Source organism: Chrysoperla carnea, chromosome X (assembly GCF_905475395.1).
Source record: "Chrysoperla carnea chromosome X, inChrCarn1.1, whole genome shotgun sequence".
Taxonomy (NCBI): Eukaryota; Metazoa; Arthropoda; class Insecta; order Neuroptera; family Chrysopidae; genus Chrysoperla; species Chrysoperla carnea.
The window spans coordinates 23,828,273-23,850,796 of record NC_058342.1 but is presented as its reverse complement, the minus strand read 5'-3'; the positions used below and the strand labels follow the sequence as shown (position 1 = coordinate 23,850,796).

At 30.8% G+C, this 22,524-nt stretch overlaps 1 protein-coding gene across 1 annotated transcript in view; it reads right to left on the bottom strand.

Moving 5' to 3' along the window:
• LOC123302466 overlaps positions 1–22,524 on the bottom strand; it is a 284,195-nt gene that overhangs the window by 216,132 nt on the left and 45,539 nt on the right. The window lies entirely within an intron of this gene.

The window sequence follows — 22,524 nt, the reverse complement described above, 5'->3', positions numbered from 1 at the left end:
TGTCTGTGGCGTCCTAGCGCCTAAACGAATGAACCGATTTCGATTTTTTTTTGTTTCGTTTGAAAGGTAATTTAATGCAACAGGGTTCCGCACTCGGAAAAACTAATAAAATTGGAAAGGCAGTGATGTTCGAAATCGGTTCAATTTTAAAAAGGCTTTATAGAAAATGGCAATTTAATGGAGAGTCTTCATAGATATGTTTTAAGTGCGCGATAAGGGTCCATACTCAAAAAATTTGTCGGTCTTTTTTTTAAAATTTTGTTAACACGTTTTTATGAGCTTCACTTGTAACTAACAAATAATGTAATAAAATCAAAAAAGTCAATGTTAACCTACTTCTAATTTTTCGATTAACTTTAGGGTTGCCACATTCTCGGGCCTCGCCCGGCATTGACGGGCTTAGAAGGGTCAGCCGGGCAGTCGGCGCTCGAACGCTTGTGTAAATTTTTATGTCTGTACCTTGTGCTTAAGTGTTGTAAGATACTGCCAAAGGAATGTAAGGATTAATGCCAAAAGAACTGACGAAATTAGAACTTTTTGAATTTCTCCTATCTCACTGCAATGCCCCCCCCCCTCTCTAGAACACCTTCATATTGTGTCGGACGAGAGACCTGACCGAGGTGGCAACTCTATTCATAAATCATCTGAGGTACTATAATTTATATTGACTTTATACTTTTATATAGACGCATCGCCTCTCTTTCCGTACAGTGAGAAACGTGGTAACATCTGAGGTAATTGCTTAGGTCAGCTAGGGATATTTATTAAAAAAAAGAGAATATAGGGACATTTAGTCAAAAAAACATACATAGAATGTTAAATTTTCATATCATAAAATGTTTTACATAAAACATCGTGATTTCACTGAACTTTTTCGCTTTTTGACTTAAAAAAAATAATACTTATCACGTATCACTTTACATTTTTTCTTACGAATCTACAATGGTTGGACCTAAGCAGTTACCTCAGATGTTGACACGTTTAAAATCGTTTGACACTCAGTCTATATAACTCTAAGGTCCATGATAATTTATTAAGAATGATTTAATATAGTTTTGCCCAGCTCTAAGAGTAAAAAATAACAGCAATAATATTGAATAATTAATATTTATATAAAATTTGCGTGCTCTAAATAAGCGTGCAGTGCAGTAAGTTACGTTTTTGTTTTGTTTGTGTCTTTGAAATACAAAAATATAAATAAAATAAAAAAAATAAAAATTGTTAGTGGTATTTAAACACGCTATTTCCGTCCCTTTAACTAAATATAAAAGTCGTAACAAGTTCATTTACTTTAATCAATGTTCTTGAAATTTTAGACACGGAGGGGTGAGTTCTCATCGTAGTTGCTTTTAGCTTTTGAAAATTCAATAATGCAGATACACATGTGCTTTTTTTTTTAAACTTCCATGTACAAGCAAAAACGTAATATAAATACAAAAAATCACAAAATAAAAAAAACTTTTAACAAAAAGAAAATCGACTTCAAAAGGAAAACTTTTCCAAAATATATTAAAATGCACTAACAAGTAAAAAAATTACGATAATATAATGTAGTTAAAATTATTGTTATTTTTGGAGTCGGTGTCTGAAGTACACTCACTAACTTGTCACTAAAAAAAGGGAATCATCGAAATGATACTGCGTTATTCGTCCTCTTGTCGTGCATACTTAATGCAAATTAAAGACTTTTATGGTTCTCTCATGGATGCCGTTGTCAGAACTGTACCATGGGACCAAACGGGAAGCACCAGCTTTCAAACAGATAAAAAATCATTAAAATCGGTTCACCCAGTCAAAAGTTCTGAAATAACAAACATAAAAAAAGAAAAAGACAGTCGAATTGATAACCCCCTCCGTTTTTGTTTGAAGTCGGTTAAAAAGTGACCCGCGTGGCTCAAAAATTAACTTTATATTTTTACCCATCAAGTAATAAAGGTATTCGCTATCAAAATTGGAAGTTTTTGCTTGGTTTAAATGACCAGTTGACTAAAACTGAATCTTTTAAAATCATATCTTAAAAACTTTTATAAAGAATTTAAACTTTTTAACATTGAAAAACAACTTAAGGGCGGTCCCAAAAAATCACATTTTCTAAGGACCATTTTTAAGTCGTGTATATGCATTTTCATTAGTCCTTTAAAAAACGGGTAAACTTTTTAATACTCCATACGGAGCCGTTAAAGTTTGCATTTTAAATCAAATCAATCCTTTATTGAAGTCTTTTTAAAGGTTTCTTTATTTTTAAGGTGATTGTAAACCTACAATATCGTAAAAAAGTTTTAGTTTATTGCACGGTACATACATATAAACCAAATACATGTTTTGTAGTCAAGTAATGAGTTATTTTTAGCTTTACAATATCACGCAACTACAAAAATATATAATATATTGTGTGCAAGTGATGCTTATAAGTTTGAAAATATAGATATCTCTCTTCAATCATCAATATTCTAACTATAGTCGTCTCTGTTCATCAAATGATGGATCTTCGATGAACTCATAATTAAATTAATGTTTTGTGTTTATATCATCGACAATCTTATATTTTTATGGTATTATTATAAACTACAAGATTGTCTAAATATTTTAGATAGTTTTTTATCACACTCTCTAGATTTTTTGATATAGAAATATCCAATTGAAAAGGATAACCTATATGAGTCATCATTTTTTCAGCCAACTTTGAACGATAAAATAATAATAAAATCCCGATGACCTAGGAATTGTTTGTGATTTTTGGAAATTTTGTTAATCGAAAAATGTATTTATAAAGTTTTGTTAAAATCCCTAGTATTATTTAATCCTTGCGTATCTCCTTAAAACAACTCACTCAGTTCATAAGTAAGAACTTCTACGGAATAAATGAGCCTTCCTTTATGATCAAAGTTTGGACTACAGGAAAACTCGATTAACTTAGAATCAGAAGCTCAGATCGAAAATTCGGAGAAAATAAATAACAAATAATCCTGATGGACAATATATTTTTTTTTTATCTAGCACAAATAACTAATTTGGTGTAGATGGAAGTCTTGTGGCTTTCTTAGATGATTTATTCTTTGATTAGTGAGTGAAAAACAGGTGTTTCATTTCAATTTCCTTTTGTTTGAAAAGTATTATTATCATAAAGAACTTGAAACAATAGAACTAAAAGTTTTTTTTTTGCGTTTCAAATTTAATTATTTAAAAGAGAAATATAAAAAAAATTCACCACATCGAAGAGACACGTACACTGCTTTAAAACTAGGAAATCGAAATGATTATAAAATTTTAATCTTTCAAGGACATATAACTGTGCATAATTTACTAACGCTGGAATAAATCCATCGATTCTAGACACTTAAAAATCAAATAACTTAAGAAAATACAAAGAAAATTTAATGATTTAACTCGTTAGCACTCGCGTCAATAAAAATCGCACGTTAAATATTCTTAACTATGTAAATTATAACCTCTACATAATTTTATACAAATTTATTTTAGCTAATTAAAAATAGTTTGATTACGTAATTATTGAGAGTGAAAATATTAGAGCCGAGAAATATTCTAAATAATTACATTCATTGTAACTAATTTGACTGTGTCTATGACCCCCCTAAATTTAACTCTAGACCCACGCCTGTTTTCAGGTAAATTAATGGTAAATAGGTCTAATATTAAAATAAAAACATGTGAAAACAAACAATTGACTGAGTTAATTGTTGAAATACCATGTATAGACAGCGTTGATTTCTTTATCACAACTCACATACAAACATGTGACACATACATAACTGATAATCAAGTATAGTACATATTATAAAACTTCCGCTTAATTGGCGCCCTCACGGGTAAACAGTGATGTTTACAAAAAAATTTTTCAAACAAAAGTTGTTTAATTTTTGATAAGGAATATTTTTTACATTTAAACTTTTGTTCTATGTCTAACGGTTTACAAGACCTAATTGACCTATGATGCTCATTTACGAACTTGACCTCACTTTTTACGCCCTGAGTACGCTGTAAAAATTTCAGCGATATCTTTTTTCGTTTTTGAGTTATCGTGTCCACAGACGGACGGACGGACAACCGGAAATGAACTAATTAGGTGATTTTATGAACACCTATGACAAAATTTTTTTCCTAGCATCATTATTTTTAAGCGTTACAAACTTGGGAAAATTTATTATACCATGTATATTTCATATATACATGGTATAATAAATTTTCGCGTTTTACCCCTTATATTTTTACTTGCACCTACAATTCATACTTTTCTATTCTCCATCAAGCAACTTGCTCCCCTATTTGCCATCAGCTGGCGACGCTCTTGAAAAATACAGTTTTGTGCATTAAAACTGAGACAACTTTGGATATAGTACGAATTTGCTTCCAGGGAAATCTTTAAACATCAGAAAAAATGAAATTTCGATCAAGCAAAGTTATTAAAAAATTTTGAATTTTAATAAATTTAAACTTCGATAACGTGAGTAGCAGTTATTAATGAATAATTGACACAAACTAAAAACACAATGCATTTTTAACCCGTTAATACTCGCGTCAGTCGTTTGGGTTAAAAAAAATTTAATTTCGTTGAAGTTCATATCAAATTAAATAAGGTCTATTTGCGATTTTTTTCATGTCCATCATTTAAAATATTTGCTCGCCATTATTAATGTTTCGATGTCGAGAGATGAAGAAAAAATCCTTAGACATTGTTATTTTCCCCTAAAGTAATTGAAATGGACATTGCAAGCGACAATCAATCACGAATTCCCTTCCCATAATTTAAATAGAATGTGAAAATTTTTCGGATTCTTCCTATTTCAAGGATAAACTGATCTATGGATCTATGATTAATAACTAGATGGCATAAATTTATTTGATTTATGACCCCAATTGTCTTATTACTTGTAAGAAAAATTTACATAGAAAATTATGGTAATTTTTTAGAAAACCAGTTTCTAATCAACCATTTTATTTTAGATTACAAAAACAATTTGTTAAAGGTTATCCGATCACTGACACATAACAAATTTTTTATCGATATCACTTTGTGACTATAGGCGTGAACGCAAGATTGTATGATTTCGATGATTTTGACTTGCTATAAAAACTTAAACATACATGATTTTCCATTAAATGTATCGCAATATGATCGCAACAATTAAGGCGCATGAGCAGATGTCAGTATGACTGTCAAGCTCATACGGACTAATTATATCCACAATACTTCTGGCGAAAAGAACTATTTAATACTGTAATATCACTGATGCTACTAATGGCATACCAGCAATAATTATTAAAATAACAAAATAGGTTAAGAATAATAGAGTGCCGAGCAGTGTGACAACGTGACAACGTGACAACAAACATAGAATTTACATCTATACTGAATAGGATCGTAGTTCAATAATACGTATTGATAAACGCTCCAAAAATCATAGCGGGAAAATCAAGTATCATTGCGACATCTGCAATGTAGTATGAGACTCAAGACCATACTGTCGAGTTGAATTAATTATTTACTGATGTAAGTTGCGCCAAAGTTTTTATACCAAACAGTATTGTAAATAACGCCATAGTTATGGATCTTACTGCAATGTTGTATAGTCCCTATACCATACCAGCATTGTAATAAACGCCTTACATTTCTTTCCGTGTATAAACTAAGGTAAATGAGAATTCGAAGAACTGTCACAGCCCTAATTTCCCGAACACCCAAGGTTAATGTGGGTTCCTTTAGTACCTACCATTTTTAAGTGAAATGTACTGTCAACGAATCCTATAAGTTTACTTTTTCCATTTTAAGGTACTGAACCTTGGCCAATTGATTAATTTTAATGATAAACTAAAGATTATAATTATTCCATAGGTGATGAACTTTTAATGTATTAAGTTTATGTTAAAAATAACGCTTAACTACTAATTACCAAAAAAAGTTGATTTTTGTTTTAAAAGATCTTGTTTAAGTTCATCACCTCCGTAATTTCAAGTGATTGAAATATATTACAGTGGAACTTGGTTAAGTGGGTCCTGAATAAGTGAGAAACCTCCATAACTGAGGTCCTAACACTTTGGCACTGAATTACCTCTGTTGGTGGGACGAAGCAAACCTCTATATCTGGGATTCGTTCTTTCGATTTGATCGTCATATATACCTCTATAACTGAGACAGCGAATGAATTTTATATGCATTAACCTCTGATATCATCCATCTACGGTTTTACCATAAAACCAAATGCTAAATATGCCTACTTTTGAAGTCATTTATTTATTTAAATAATCGGACAACCCCCTCCAACCTAAAATTTTCGGAAAGAATTGATTTAAACTTAGTCCAACTTCATATAAAACAATGGAAACCAACAATTGACTGAGTTAATTGTTTAAATACCATGTATAGACAGTATTGATTACTCTTTCACATTACACATACATAAATGTCACACTTATATTCCCATATAATACATACTATACAACTTGTGCATTATTTGCGCTCTCACGGGTAAACAGTGATGTTTACGAAAAAATGTTGCAAACAAAAGTTGTTTATTTTTTTACAAGGAACATTTTTTACATTTAAACTTTTGTTCTATCTATCACGGTTTACAAGATGGGTCCTACGGATTCAATTGACCTATGTTGCTCATTTACGAACTAGATCTTACTTTTTCCGTCCTAAGCACCCTATAAAAGACAGACATGGACCGGAAATGGGGTAATTAGGTGATTTTATGAACACCTGTACCAAAATTTTGTTCATAGTATCGATATTTTTAAGTATTACAAACTTGGGACTAAACTTAGTATGCCTTGGGGTATATTTCATATACATGGTGTAAAAAACAAGCTTTTTATTTAAAATTTTCCTGGTGCTTATACATCCTTAAAGCAAACGAGATTACAAAAATTGGGATTTTCGATAAAAGTTTTAACTTCAAAATGAAATAATATTATTTTAATATTTTGTCAAATATGTAAAAAAATTTTGATTCAAATTTTAATCTTCAACATTAAGTTTATTTTTTTCATTGTACACAAAGTTGCGGATAAGACCCTAATATGTACAACAACTGATTACGATCGCTTTAAGCTAAACAATTTTACAAATGACTTTTTATTTCACTGTCTAGATTTGTATCTCCCCTTAATATTTTAGTAAATATCGCGGTTAAAATCATGGTTTAGTATAAATTAATTCGAATGCAGTCAATTTTTCATTAAGAAATTTTGAACTCATATATAATTTCCCAATGAATATGGGTTAAAATACTTTGAAATTTGATTTTAACGTCCTTAGAATGTCAATTTTGGTCAATTTAACAAATTAAACAACGTTACGAAGTTAAAACGAATCGTTTTAGAACTCAAAAAGAATCAAACTTATACCAAATAGAAAATTAGAAAAAATTGAAAATTTAATAAGCTAAGACCCACTTTTAGGTGAACTCAAAAGCTCATGTGCAGCGAAGGATTTAAATCGGTTACAGGAATTCTTTGGCACTGAAATAACATCGAGTTTAAAATAAATATTCAGCTAAATTTTTTACCCCGAATTTCAAAGAAAATAATTTCTTAAGATAATTTGAACTCTATCAGCATAAAATGTTTAGGACAAAAAAGTTTCGATGAAGAAATATAAGGATTTTTAATATTAATATTCCGGGTTTGATTTGTATTACTTTAAATCACATTATATGGCGTGCCGTGTTTTGTATAAACAAAGACAAATTACATAAAATTTTAACGATTAACAATAAGGTCACGATATCGAATCAAGATGGTCATTAATCCGTCGACTGTCTGTCAGTGGTTACACAAAAACTTCACATACAATGAGAAACGAAGATGATTATGAGAAAGTCAGAAAAAAAAAACCAAAATTGGTTTTTAAATAACTATGAAAATATAAAAAAAAAAATAATAAAGGTTTTTTTTTTCTTGAACAATTTTAATTACGGAAATATATAGGAATAGACCATGTTTGAAGGTCATTACCACGGCGAGGCGCATATTATTGTACATGGAACAGCGGCACGGCAAGCATCGTAAAACGAACTGCCCTATGTACCGTCACCCGCTGTCTATAGTCCGTATCCACCCAAACAAACGTAACATTTATACGGTGATTTCTAAGTTCATAAACTTTTCGCTTTATAAACTAATTAGTCTTAGAAAAGAAACACTAAAGACGGTGAAAGTTCGAAAAATATGGGAAAATATGGGGGAATAAATCGAATTTGAATAATAAATTAGATATTGATTTATAAGAAATTATATGCAATTTGCATAAATATTGTGCATTTTATACCATGTATATATGAAATATACATAGTATATTAAGTTTAGTCCCAAGTTTGTAACGCTTAAAAATATTGATGCTAGGAAAAACATTTTGTCATAGGTGTTCATAAAATCACCTAATTAGTCCATTTCCGGTTGTCCGTCCGTCCGTCCGTCTGTGGACACGATAACTCGAAAACGAAAAAAGATATCGAGCTGAAATTTTTACAGCGTACTCAGGACGTAAAAAGTGAGGTCGAGTTCGTCAATCATAGGTCAATTGGGTCTTGGGTCCGTAGGACCCATCTTGTAAACCGTTAGAGATAGAACAAAAGTTTAAATGTAAAAAATGTTCCTTATCAAAAATTAAACAACTTTTGTTTGAAACATTTTTTCGTAAACATCACTGTTTACCCGTGAGGGCGCTAATTAGGCGGAAATTTAATAATATGTACTATACTTGATTATCAGTTATGTATGTGTCACATGTTTGTATGTGTAATGTGATAAAGAAATCAAGACTGACTATGCATGGTATTTCAACAATTAACTCAGTCAATTGTTTGTTTTCACTTGTTTTTTTTTTTTTAAATTTGCCACATTGTTAATCTTTTAATAGACCAACAATTGGCTTTTATCAATATTAGCTTTGATCGATAAATACTATGGATTATTAAGGAAAAAAGAACGATAAATTGAAAATTTTTGATAAAATTTAAATAAAATTCTGCAAATAAGGTAATTTTGGTCGAATAATTATGCAAATCGTAGAAAATTAGTGATTGAACAAGTGGTTTTTGAGATATCGCCTGAAATTCGAGTTCTATTATCGATAATATCGAACTATAATTAATTCCGGCCAGTTCCGGCCAAACAAAATATTTAGACAAAATTTTTACTGAAAAGAAAAGTTAAATTACCAAATGTTAAGAAACTTTGTAAACAAACTATATAAAACTTCTATTACAGTAAAGTTTACTGGCTAGGTTAGCGGTTGTATAGGTGAAATAATAATAATTTGACCTTCAAGTATCACTCATTCACTGAGACTATGTACCTATGCTTACAATTTTTATTTATTTTATTTTTAGGAGTCCGTACCAATATACTAAAAATCAATAACAATTGAATAATCCTTTACGGTTAAATATACATAAACCGTAAACACACTTTTTTTTTATAAAACCATTTTTGTTAAAATTGAACAAACGCACAAAAAAGCTAGATTTTTGCTATGTATTACTGTCTAAACTATTTGGTTTACAAAAATATGTTTCAAACAAATAATGTTTGCGTATTTATAAAGAACAACTTTCTTATTTACTAATGTTTGTTAGTTATGAATCAGATTGAGGTTTCAATTGTACCTGAAAACTTAGATCGAATTCTACGTCGGTATAAGATATATGAATTGGGAAGTAACATTTTTCGCTTAAAGCATTTTACTCGATTAAATTTATTTATCGAGTTTCAAGTCAACTTAAAAAAGCCCGCCTGTATAAGTTATTCATTTTCCCAGGAATCATTTAAAAATTTTACGATGTGTTCCAGAACGATTCGGTTAGGTTAGGTTATATTGGCTGCCCACGAAGGACACACTTAAGCTATAAAGCCCATTGTGATACCATATATGTGTTTTACCACCTTTCCGCTGATAATTTCATTTATCAGTTCCTCAATTTCAGAGGCTGAGTGCACCTCCTTCATCCAAATACCATGCACTACACCAGCCCATCACAACTATTAATTAAATTAATTTTGTTGCGACGGTGGGAATCGAGCCCGCTACCCTAAGCATATCGCGGACGGAATTGGTAATGCCTTAACCAGTTGAACTAATATAGCGATTTCAGAACCATTAAATATTATTAATTTCACTTAATCGATTAAAAATATTTTTTTTTATTAATCTATGCATCGCGCAACACACCGTACCGTCCGTGTGGCTTTTATCGTTTGATTGTAAAATTATGTTTAAAACACACTGATTGCATGAGTAATAACAAAACACAAGAAGACAAGACAACAAATAATGTTCAGTTGCAAGCTGCAAGTACGGAACAGATAAAAAAATAATAAGTTATTAAATTACAATAAAAATGTAATCAAATAAAAAAAAAAAAAATTAAAAATTAATAATATGTCGAAACAATAAAAAAAAAGGTGTTTGATTTCATTATTCAGATTGGGTCGAGTTCTATTCTCTACTTCTGTTTATTACAGTCAAAATTTATTATAACGACATGGCAGGGACCAATTTAAGGAGATATGCAAGGATTGAATAAAACTAGGGATTCCAATAAAACTTTATAAATACATTTTTTGATTAACAAAGTTTCCAAAAATCACAAAAAATTCCTAGGTCATCGGGCTTTTTATTATTATTTTATCGTTCAAAGTTGGCTGAAAAAATGATGAATCCATATAGGTTGTCCTTTGAATATTTCTATATCAAAAAATCTAGAGAGTGTGATAAAAAACTATCTAAAATATTTAGACAATCTTGTAGTTTATAATAACACCATAAAAATATAGCTTTGCCGATGATATAAAAACAAAATTTTAATTTAATTATGAGTTCATTGAAGATCAATCATTTAATGAACAAAGACGACCATAGTTAGAGTATTGATGATTGAAGAGAGATATCTATATTATCAATTTTATAAGCAGCACTTGCACACAATATATTAAATATTTTTGTAGTTGCGTGGTATTGTAAAGCTAAAAATAACTCATTACTTGACTACAAAGCATGTATTTGGTTTATATGTATGTACCGTGTAGTGAATCAAAACTTTTTTACAATACTGTAGATTTACAATCACCTTAATAGCAACGAGAAGGATACCGTGAACGGGTCCATTGCACCTGAACCTAAAAGTCTTCTAGGCTCTCTTTTAGAAAGCTAAAAGTACTACAGTGTACAGGCACCATACTAAAGTATTTTAAGTACCTACTCCCTTCATTAAATTTTGACCAGAAATTTGATATAAATACTCCATTGTGCGTCGCTATAACCGATTTTGACTCCACTTATTAAGTTTGTTATTTTTTTCCAGTATTGATGAAAAAAACGTATAAATATATAAATCAATAATTTCAAAGTCAAGTTCATTGTAATTTATTTAACATATATTTCGTTTTTTTTCTATTCAAATATCGGAAATGAGTTTAAAAAAAAAATTTTTTTTTTCATTATAAAATTATTGGGTGTAGGTCGAATTATTTACATTTATGTGGTACAAGTTGCCTATTAATTTCATGTAATTAATTATCTAACTGTCACTCATAAACACGGGCTTAATAAATTATATATTTTATGTGGTGCTCTTACAGTACAAATGATATTTATACCCTGTATATATAACAAGGCATAATAAGTTTAGTCTCAAGTTTTGAACGCTTAAAAATATTGATGCTATGGATTTAAAACCCTGTATCGTCTGAAACAATAAACAAGTGAAAACAAATAATTGACTGAATTAATTGTTGAAATACCATGCATAAAAAGTGTTGATTACTCTATTACATTGCACATACATATACAATTTATATAATACAGTAGAACCTCGATAAGTTAAAGTCTAAGGGAAACACAAAATATTTTAAGTTATAGAGGTTTTAAGTTATCAAGGGTCTATGTTAGGTAAAGGTTAATATAGAGGTATGTACATGTTTCTATGTACCCTAGTTAATATAGAGGTATGTACATGTTTCTATGTAGTTACTGAGGGCCTATACAGAGATTATTTATTTAAGTTATAGAGGTTGCGTATTTTAAGTTATAGAGGTTTTGGGCTCTGATGGGAAGGGAACATAGTATTTTTTGAAGTAACAGAGGTTTTTATGTTACCGAGGTTTAAGTTATCGAGGTTCTACTGTACATACTATACAAGTTACGCCTAATTTGCGCCCTCATGGGTAAACAGTGATGTTTGCGAAAAAATGTTTCAAGCAAAAGTTGTTTATTTTTTGATAAGGAACATTTTTTACACTTAAACTTTTGTTCTATCTCTAATGGTTTACAAGATGCGTCCTACGGACCCATAAGTCCAGATCCAATTGGCCTATGTTGCTCATTTACGAACTCGACCTTACTATTTACGTCCTGAGTACGCTGTAAAAATAGCTTGATATCTTTTTTCGTTTTTGAGTTATCGTGCCCACAGGACAACCGGAAATGGACTAATTAGATGATTCTATGAACACCCATACCAAATTTTTTTTCGTAGTATCAATATTTTTAAGCGTTACAAACTTGGGACTAAACTTAGTATACCTTGCATATTACATATATGCATGGTATAAAAATGTTGAGCCTTTAAATCAATCATTGTTGTCATGCTCATACATTCTTAACTAAGTTTATTTCTATTTCATCAATTTTGAAATAAGAAGTGCTATTGAAAAGTTTTTTTATTGTCAGTATTTTATGGCTATTGTTTTCTTGTTTTTTGATAAACCACCGTGTGTATAAAATAAAGCAGAAGGGTTTTATGTTAACTTAACTGTACAATATAAATGTCCCATAGGGGTGCGTCCCCCTACACCATAAATTATTATAAAATTTGAATAAATAAATTAATAAACCAAACCTATTTCAAGTATTTTAAGAATGTTAATGTCTGCATTCCATTTCAATGATTTCATAATCATATTTTTCTGATATAAATTATTGGAATTTATATCAATCAAAGTAATAAATTTGATTTCAAAAATATTATTAAAAGAAAGCGTTAATGAAAAAATTTGAACAATGGTGCCAACAAATTTTTATTCCAATTGCTCAAAAAATACAGAAAGCGTGATTTTTAAGAAGCGAATTTTCATACTCCCAAAAAGCGTTAATTTAAATTTGAACAGTGGTTCTAAAAAATTTTTATCCAACTGTTAAAAAATACAGAAAATATGCTCAAAATATATTTTCTGTGTGAAAGCTTAATTTTTCTGAATGAAATTTCGCAAGGAATTTACGAATTAATATGTAAAAAGCGTTGGTTTAAATGATGTATAATTAGTAAAAATCTATATATGCTAAAAGCGTTAGTTTAAATTTGAACAGCGGTTTTTAAAAGTTTTCCCCAACTGTTCAAAAGATACAGAAAATGTGCTCAAAATAAAATTTTTACATTTTCTGTGCAATAGTGACCATAAAGACATGTTAAGCTTTAAAGATCTTTAATATAAATGTTACCAAAGATAATATATGAAATCTCAAGGATTTTCGAAATAAGTTTCAATTTTTGCTCCAATTTCCTAGATAGTAGTAATAATAATAATAATAATGGGGTTGAACCTTCGTTTCTGTGACATATACGCCTATAACAGAGGCCACCCACATCATTATTTGTTAATCTTTATTTATTTTAATTACAAACATATTTACAATTACATTTTTATGTGGGTGGAGCCGGTTACTTCGTTCTTATCCAAGCGACGACAATGTGATCAATTCTGCACTCCCATTAATTATAAATTGTTCACACTGCCGCTGCCTGGATTAGAACCCGCAACCTAAGTCTAAATGGACAAACAGACAAAGACAAACGCCTTAGACCGCTCGGCCATTTAGGCTCTGACAATTTCCTACATCAATTTATGTATTATATAAATACGTATTTCGTCTACCAAGTAGTCATCATCAGTACGAATTAGCTAATCACAATTACTGTTATTGTGTATGTTACTCGTTGCTAAATTGGTGCCGGTCTTCATCATCAAATTAGCACTCCGTCACCGGAGGATTTTGTTTGAAATGGAACAGAATATCTGCCGCTGCACTTTTTGCATACGACCTTCATGAAATTTTCCATGACATTTTTTCACACAAAATGATGAGATTCACTTTCATCTCTCCGGATACGTAAATAAACAAAACTGTACAATCTGGGACTCCGAAAATCCAAGATAAATAGTCCAACAACCTCTCCATTCACAACAAGTGACAGGTTTTTGACAGGCTTTTGGAGTGGTGGTGTTACTTGGTCATACTTTTCGAAAATGATGCTAGTGTGACCGTTTTAGTGAATGGATTGCGTTACCAAACGAGATTGACTTTTTTTAGCCTGAAAATGATGGTAAGCACGTGGGCGAAGTTTATTTTTGGCAGGACGGCGCCACATGCTATACAGCAATTGAAACAATGGCTCTATTGCGTGACCAATTTTCTGGACGTGGGATTTCTCGAAATTTTAGACTTTGATTGGCCGTCGAGAAGATAAAGTCCGTGAAGAATAATGCTTCAGCAAATATTCAAGCGCTCAAACGGAATATTAGCACTGTTATTTGCGAGATACAACCGCAATTATGTGATAAATTTCATCAAAAGAAGGGCCACATGTAAGAAGTGTCGCAGCTATTCATAATTTTTCACCCATAAATTTTCGATATACAGTTAAATTTTTAAATAACAGACATAATGATCTCACATACTTCAAAAAATGTGACCGGAAAATATAAAAATTTGAATAAATAAATAACACTTCTAAGCAGACACCTATATTTCGTGATCCCATAAAAAATGCTTATCCAAACCGGTAATTTATTACCCAAAAATGTTCTTGTGATAACTAACGTTCACACACAAGTCATTAACCATCCAAAAATGAATTTGTGTGAATAGTTATACCAACAAAATATTATGAAAAACACCGTTTTATAAAATATTTAAAACAGTTACAAGCAGTGCATAAATTAGCAAAATCATTTTTAAGTTATAGAAACAATGTACGAATGGTTTATTCACATGGTAACGTTGAAATTATGTTTTATTGGCACGTTAATCTTAAAACCTTCCTACACTGAAAAAAAATTCTTAATATCAACCGTTATGCGGTTGTTTCAACCTCATCGCGAGAACAAATGTGGCGAATGAGGTTACGAATGTGATACAACTACCGTACGGGGTTGAGTGGTGAAGTTGACACAAGCGCATGAGTTGTTTCTATGAAAGTAATATACTGTCTAACAAATTTCAAATATTGTTGTTTTGAAATGCAACATAGTTTTAAACAATCTCTTTGTTTTGGTTCTACCACAAATATTATAACAAAATAGTGATGTGATTGTCATAACCACATGAGCAAGTTTATTAGGTTTTAAATTAGATATCTTCGAGTCGGAGTTGAACCAGCGACATATGGATTACTCCTATTGATTTTGGTGTGTTAAGTCCACCGCTGTTCCAATTGGGCTATCGATGGTTGTTATGTATATTTTTAAAATATGTTATATATTATAAAAATGATCAATAAGTTTATTTCAAACTCTCTGTAAATTAATAAAAACAATCTTCATGTAGTTGACACAACCGCATATTGGGTAGACAGAACAGGTATGTGTTCATAGTAACCAAATCCTATATTTAAAGCAAACGCAAAGAAATTTTCTTTTAATTCGTCGATTTGCTTTATTTACACGATTATATATTCCAACTAAGTACAATTTTATTTCCCATCAATAAAAGGCATGAATTTAAATTAAAATCAATCTCTTTCATAGAAGTAATGATTTTGTTTATTTAACTTCAGTGATTTTGTATCAATGAATTCATTTTTTAAATTCAATCCCATTTTAATTTAGCTGTACTTGTTCCAATCATTAGGAAATTGTTTGAAAGTATTTTTTCTGTATTTTAATATGAAACGACCAATTTTGGGATGAGGTTGTCATTATTTTAATTTTTTTCAGAGTAGCATTTTAATACATTTGGACTATAAAATGACATTTTCAGGTAAAAAGAAAATACAAAAATGTGACTTAAGATGTTCTTTCCTTGGACCCTTCATATGTAAATCTATTATAAAATGCTAATGTTAGTACGTGAAGACAACGTCTTCTCTATGAGCACCAACTCCAATCAATTTCCCATTGGGGCGGTAAATACCCCTTGGTGTCCTGGTGAAAGTAAGGAAGTTTGGTAGCGATGAGTGGAAGTGGGTCGCAAAAATGTGAAAAATATACATCTGTCCTTTTCTTACTCATGTGAACATTGAACCGAAAATTTACAACTAATTTCTGGAATCTAGAAAGTTCCATAATGTGTGTAACGTTCAAAATCGATTCGAAATTTTCTAGAAATGATCTAGAAAGTTTGTTTAAACCGACAACTATAATCATGATCAACTTTAAACTGACCGCCGAGAGCTGTTAGCACTATCTCTCGATAATCAGTAGAACTATCAAGCCAGAACCAGACATGAATATATTCCGGACCTTCTTCTAATTTAAATCTTTTAATTTCAACCAAGTTTAGTGTTTTTTCAAGGGTTTTTAAATTATTTATATTAAGTCTCTCAATTTCTAAGATAGAAATCTATAATATTTAAATTAAACAAGTGAAAACAAACAATTGGCTGAGTTAATTGATGAAATACCATGTATAGACAGTTTTGATGACGCAATTGTTTGTTTTTTGTCGTCAAGTAAATAAAGAAAGATTTCCACTCTTAAATAGCCACACACACATAACTGATATTCCTATATTAATACATACTACAAAATTTTCACCTAATTAGCGCCCTCGTGGGTAAACAGTGATGTTTACAAGAAAATGTTTCAAACAAAAGTTGTTTATTTTTTTACATTTTTTACATTTAAACATTTGTTCTATCTGTAACGGTTTACAAGACCCAATTGACCTATGTTGCTCATTTATGAACTCGACCTCACTTTTTACGTCTTAAGCACACTATAAAAATTTCAGCTTGATATCTCTTTTCGTTTTTGAGTAATCTTGATGATAGACGGACAGACGACAGACGACAGACAGACAGACATACGGAAATGGACTAACTAGGTGATTCTATGAACACCTATACCAAATTTTTTTTCGTAGCATCAATATTTTACATGGTTTAAAAATGGATTCTTAAATATTATTTATACCATTAAACATGCGATGTATTTAAACCCGAGCAACGCCGGGTTTGGCTGCTAGTTCTTATCTATTTACAAAACAGTTAGCTTGTAAATAGATATTTTGTAGTAGTTAAAACTAACACGTCTCAATACACTGTACAGCTCCGATGCGACGAACGCGTGACGCGGTATTCGTTGTTAGTTTGAATATTTGTTTGTGTTGAAAGTAACACGACAATCGACATAAAACATGTAAAAACATTACACACATAAATAATAAATGAAGGTATTATGTGACATGATGAACGTCTTGTAGTCTTGTATCGTTGTAACAAATAACAATAACAATAACTGATATCAACCCAAAAGACATTACATGTTTATTTATTTATCTGTTCCTGCTTGGAAATTAAACTTTGTTTTTATAATTGTTCATCGATAATCATTATATTCAAATACAGTTAAACCTCTATTTAAATTACATGTCCAAAATGTCACTAAGTGTTGCCACCTTTGTCAGGTCTCTCGCCCGACTCATTATGAAGGTGGTGTTGTGGGGGGAGGAGTGATTGCAGTGGGAAGAAGGAAATTCAAAAAAGTCCAATTTCGTCATATTTAATTTACTTCAACTACGTCAAAAATATAAGTATGAAGTAATATAAATATATTTGAAATTTGGTCCATCATTTTGCACGAAAACTATCAGTCAGTTTGTTTTGGTATTAATTCTAAAGTATCTGTCAACAGTTAATTATAAGGTACAGACATAAAAATTTTACACACACATGAAAATTCTGCACGTATACTCAATGTCACAAAAAATGCTCGTTTTAAAACATTCTAAGTGTTACTATTATAACATAACATATGATGCGTACGCTTAGAATGTTTTAACTGTGGCACTTTTTCTGACAGTGAGTGTACGTGACTTAAATAGAACGAATTTAAAAGTTTTACAACTGACTTCTTATCGTGATACCAACAAAATAAGCTGAAAAGTCCTATAAACACTAAAATCATGAACAAAATCAATTCTCACTACTCTAGTTGCCGAGGTCAAGTCCATCGTGGTGGCGATTCAGCAATCATAATGATAATTTTTGCTTTTTGACCACGCGGTGGCCCAGCAAAATTTTCAAAAACCTGGCCGCCTGGCAAAACTTTCTAAGCTCGTCACTGTCGGGTGAAACATACCTTAACAAGGTTCCATAGCGTTTAAGCCTAATATTTCATCGTAAACCCTTCTACTTTAATAAATAAATAAGTACTAACAAAAATATACTCTATGTGAGTGGAAAACAAACTTGCTTAATTACACTCATATGTTCAGACTCTTTACCATTCAGGCAGAGTACAGACGCAGAAAAAATTCGTCATCACATGAATTTTTCTCTCTATCTCGTCCAAATTTTTTCAAGATATATGTGAATATTTCGAGTATTGCCTAAAAAAGCAATCTTGCCTAGTGAATTTTACGAAAAGCCTGCAATAGTCTTCGAATAAAAATACTGATATAGATACTGATAGAATTCATTATATTGACAGTATTATTGATTGTCTAAAAGTTCTTATAAAAAACACCACGTTTTTTAAATACGATTATTGTTTTTGTGGTCAAAGTTTTTATGTAAATACTTGTCCAAAAACCCCAACAAAAACCAATCTAATAGATTAGTTGGTGACAATATTTGACTGAACAAAATAATTGAATACAAATGGAATTAGAGAAATTTAACTGTATTTAAATATAATAACCACGTGGAACGATAACGGAAATAGAAATAGATATGAATTTAATAATTAGAAGAAATAAAAATTATGTAAAAAATTATAATTCGTAATTAAATCATGTACAGAATGTTAAAGCAGATGGCGCTTATTACTAGTCAAAAGTTCTTGATTGAAAAACAGACATTTTATAAAATGCCCTGTTGGAACTAATATTATTTATCCAAAACACTACGGGTCAATGTTTTTATTGGCCATCACGCGTTAAAAAGTTATGAGGGGTTGAAATTATCAAACTTTTTCTTTTATAATTCGAGTTACTAAAAACCAAATTTAACTCAACCAAATTAAGATTGGGTTGACTTTAAAAAAGGTTAAGTTATAAGGGGTTACTCATCTGTTATTAGTAGATTGTATTTGAGTAATCTATATTTTAATAATAATAATGGGGGTTTAACCTCCGTATTTATGGTATACGCCTTATCACAGAAGGCACCCACATCATTATTTGTTAATCTTTATTTATTCAATTACAAACATTTTTACAATTACATTTTTGATGTGAGTGCCCTCTGTGATAAGGCTGCAGAATGTGATCAATTCTGCACTCCCATTAATTATAAATTGTTCACACTGCCGCTGCCTGGATTCGAACCCGCAACCTAATTCTAAATAGTCCAACGTTCTAAAACAAACGCTTTAGATCGCTCTGCCATATAGGCTCTAAGGCTAATCTATATATATAAATGTTATGTTTGTGTATGCTTCTAAAATTTGAAGAGTTCTTTATCAATTTAGCTCAAATTTTTACACGAAATACAACCCTTAAAGGATTGTTTTTATCTATTTTTAACCCCCTGTGCAAGTTGGACATGACGGTGAAAGTAAGGATGAACAATCGAATATTTTCAAACATACTCAAGTCGAGCATCAAATAAAAGGGCATGTCGTGTACACTACAAAACTGCAAGTTACATGAAAATCAGTTCAGCCGTTTAAAAGTTGTTATTTCTTTTATCGGGGATTTATAAAATTTACTAGCTGTTAAACTTCTCATCTATTTCAAAGTAACTATAATGTTCCACAGCGAAGCGTGGCAGGCTACACTTAGTATTCGTATAAAATTTGATAATTCCAGCCTTTATTTCATAACTTTTCAATAATAAGTGACAGATGGTAAATTCGAAAAATTTTACGTTCAGGGCAATAATCTGTTATCAATAGGGTTGCTATATGCTCGGGCCTCGTCCGGCAGTGATGGATTTAGAAGGTTTTGCCGAGCGGATGGGTTTTTGTAGATTTTGCTGGGCCACCGCGTGGTCAAGGTCAAAAAAGCAATTAGCCTTATGATTACTGAATCGCCAACACGATGAATTTGACCTCAGCAACTAGAGTAGTGAGAATTGATTTTGGTGTTTATAAGACTTTTCAGCTTATTTTGTTGGTATCACGATAAGAATTCAGTTGTTAACCTTTTATATTCGTGTTGATAAATACTTAAGGATTAATACCAAATTGAAATCAATTAAATATGACGGAATTGGACTTTTTTTAATTTCCCACTTCTCACTGCATCGACCCCCCCCCTCCCCACAACACCACCTTCATAATGTACCGGGCGAGAGATCTGACCTAGGTGGTAACCCTAGTTATGCACAAAACGACAATATTCACCATTTAAACAGGACCTGTATTTGACTTCTAACTTAAAAACTACTGTCTAAACTATTCCCTGATACATCCTGTAATCCACTATACTATTTTAATGTTTATGATTTTTTATAATTAATGATAGTTAGATAATGTTTCTTTTTTTTTTAAATATTAAATCGTGTATGAGTTGTGTTACTTTATTGTACAAGAAATAGGAACATACATTAGCAATTAATAAGATAAAGAGAAGTAATTATAAAAATTTTTAATTAATGAACCCAACCGATAATGCTACTTTGTGTGATGTGATGTACTTAATTTTTATAAAAATGATTTCTATTAAATATGTTTTTCTGATTCGATCATTAATTATTGGTTTTCTATTTTCTACTATAAGGTTGTACGATGTCATGAGAATGAAAAGTTGTAATCCGGGTCGTATTCTATAAAGTGGAATAAGATCTAAAGGACTCTACCAAAATGAAATGCGAATGATCTTTAAATCAAATTGTCTGAAATTTTAGGTAAATGAAGCTGTATGATTTCATATGTGATTGACACTACATTTTACCCAAAATGCGTTTTTATTTTATTTAATACTAGCGACCCACCCCGGCTTCGCACGGGTGCAATGCTGATACTAAATACACTACAGAAAAACTGTGAACGTTGTATATAAAAACATAGCGGCCCGCTTTGGTTTCGCACGGGTATAAAATATATAGCCTATGTGATTAAAATCGATCCAGTAGTTTTGATTTATTCATTACTGCCCGTGGCCCGCACGCGTTAAATTTGGAGTAAAACAATCCCCCTTTCCCTATACCATGAAGATTTCCTGCTATCTTTGGAATATCCTGCTATATTTGGAAAAAATGTAATTATTTACGACATCACATTAGAAACCTCAAAAATAGCAGTACTTCTCCACTATTTAATGGATGTTATTATACATATAAACCTTCCTCTTGAATCACTCTATCTATTAAAAAAATGTGATAGAGTAATCAACACTGCCTATACATGGTATTTCAACAATTAACTCAGTCAATTGTTTGTTTTCACTTTTTTTTTTACATTTTAACTTTTGTTCTATCTCTAACGCTTTACAAGATGGATCCTACAGATCCAAAATCTTGACCTTTGTTGCTCATTTACGAACTCGACCTCACTCTTTACGTCCTGAGCACGCTATGCAAATTTCAGCTAGATATCTCTTTTCGTTTTCGACGGACGAACAGACAACCGACAATGGACTAAATAGGTGATTTTTTGAACACCTATATCTAAATTTTGTTGGTGGCATCAATATTTTTAAGCATTAAAAACTTGGGACTAAACTTAGTATACCTTGATATATTTCATATATAAATGATATAAAAATTGGCTAAAAGATGTCTCACTCTGTATATTTGAAACACTCTACAGAAAATGAAAACACCGATGATATTAAAATTTTTAATAGAAAATAATAAATATTAAAATAAACCGCATACATTACACAGGTTTTGGTATTGTTTTGAAACGGTAAATCAAAGAATACTTTTAATTTTTACCAAAAAATATACGCAACAATATTCTTGAATTTGATTAGCATGCTAATATGTTTATTCACTTAGTTTGGCTTATAGTCTAGGAGCCGAACCACTTTCCATAGCCGATAGATGTCCATGGCTGTGCCCAAGTAATTTTTTATTTTATCCATTATAATCTTTCAAAATATACTAACTGGATTTGGCAACAGAGAAGCATGAGTATTAATGCGCATGTCTTAATATACAATATAATATCCTGGCGCGTATTTACAACATAATAATTACCATTTAATAAATATTATTATACCATGTATATATGAAATATACATAGTATATTCAGTTTAGTCCCAAGTTTGTAACGCTTAAAAATATTGATGATACGCATAAAATTTTGCTACAGATGTTCATAGAACCCATTAATTAGTCCATTTCCGGTTGTCCGTCCGTCTGTGGACACGATAACTCAAAAACGAAAAAAGATATC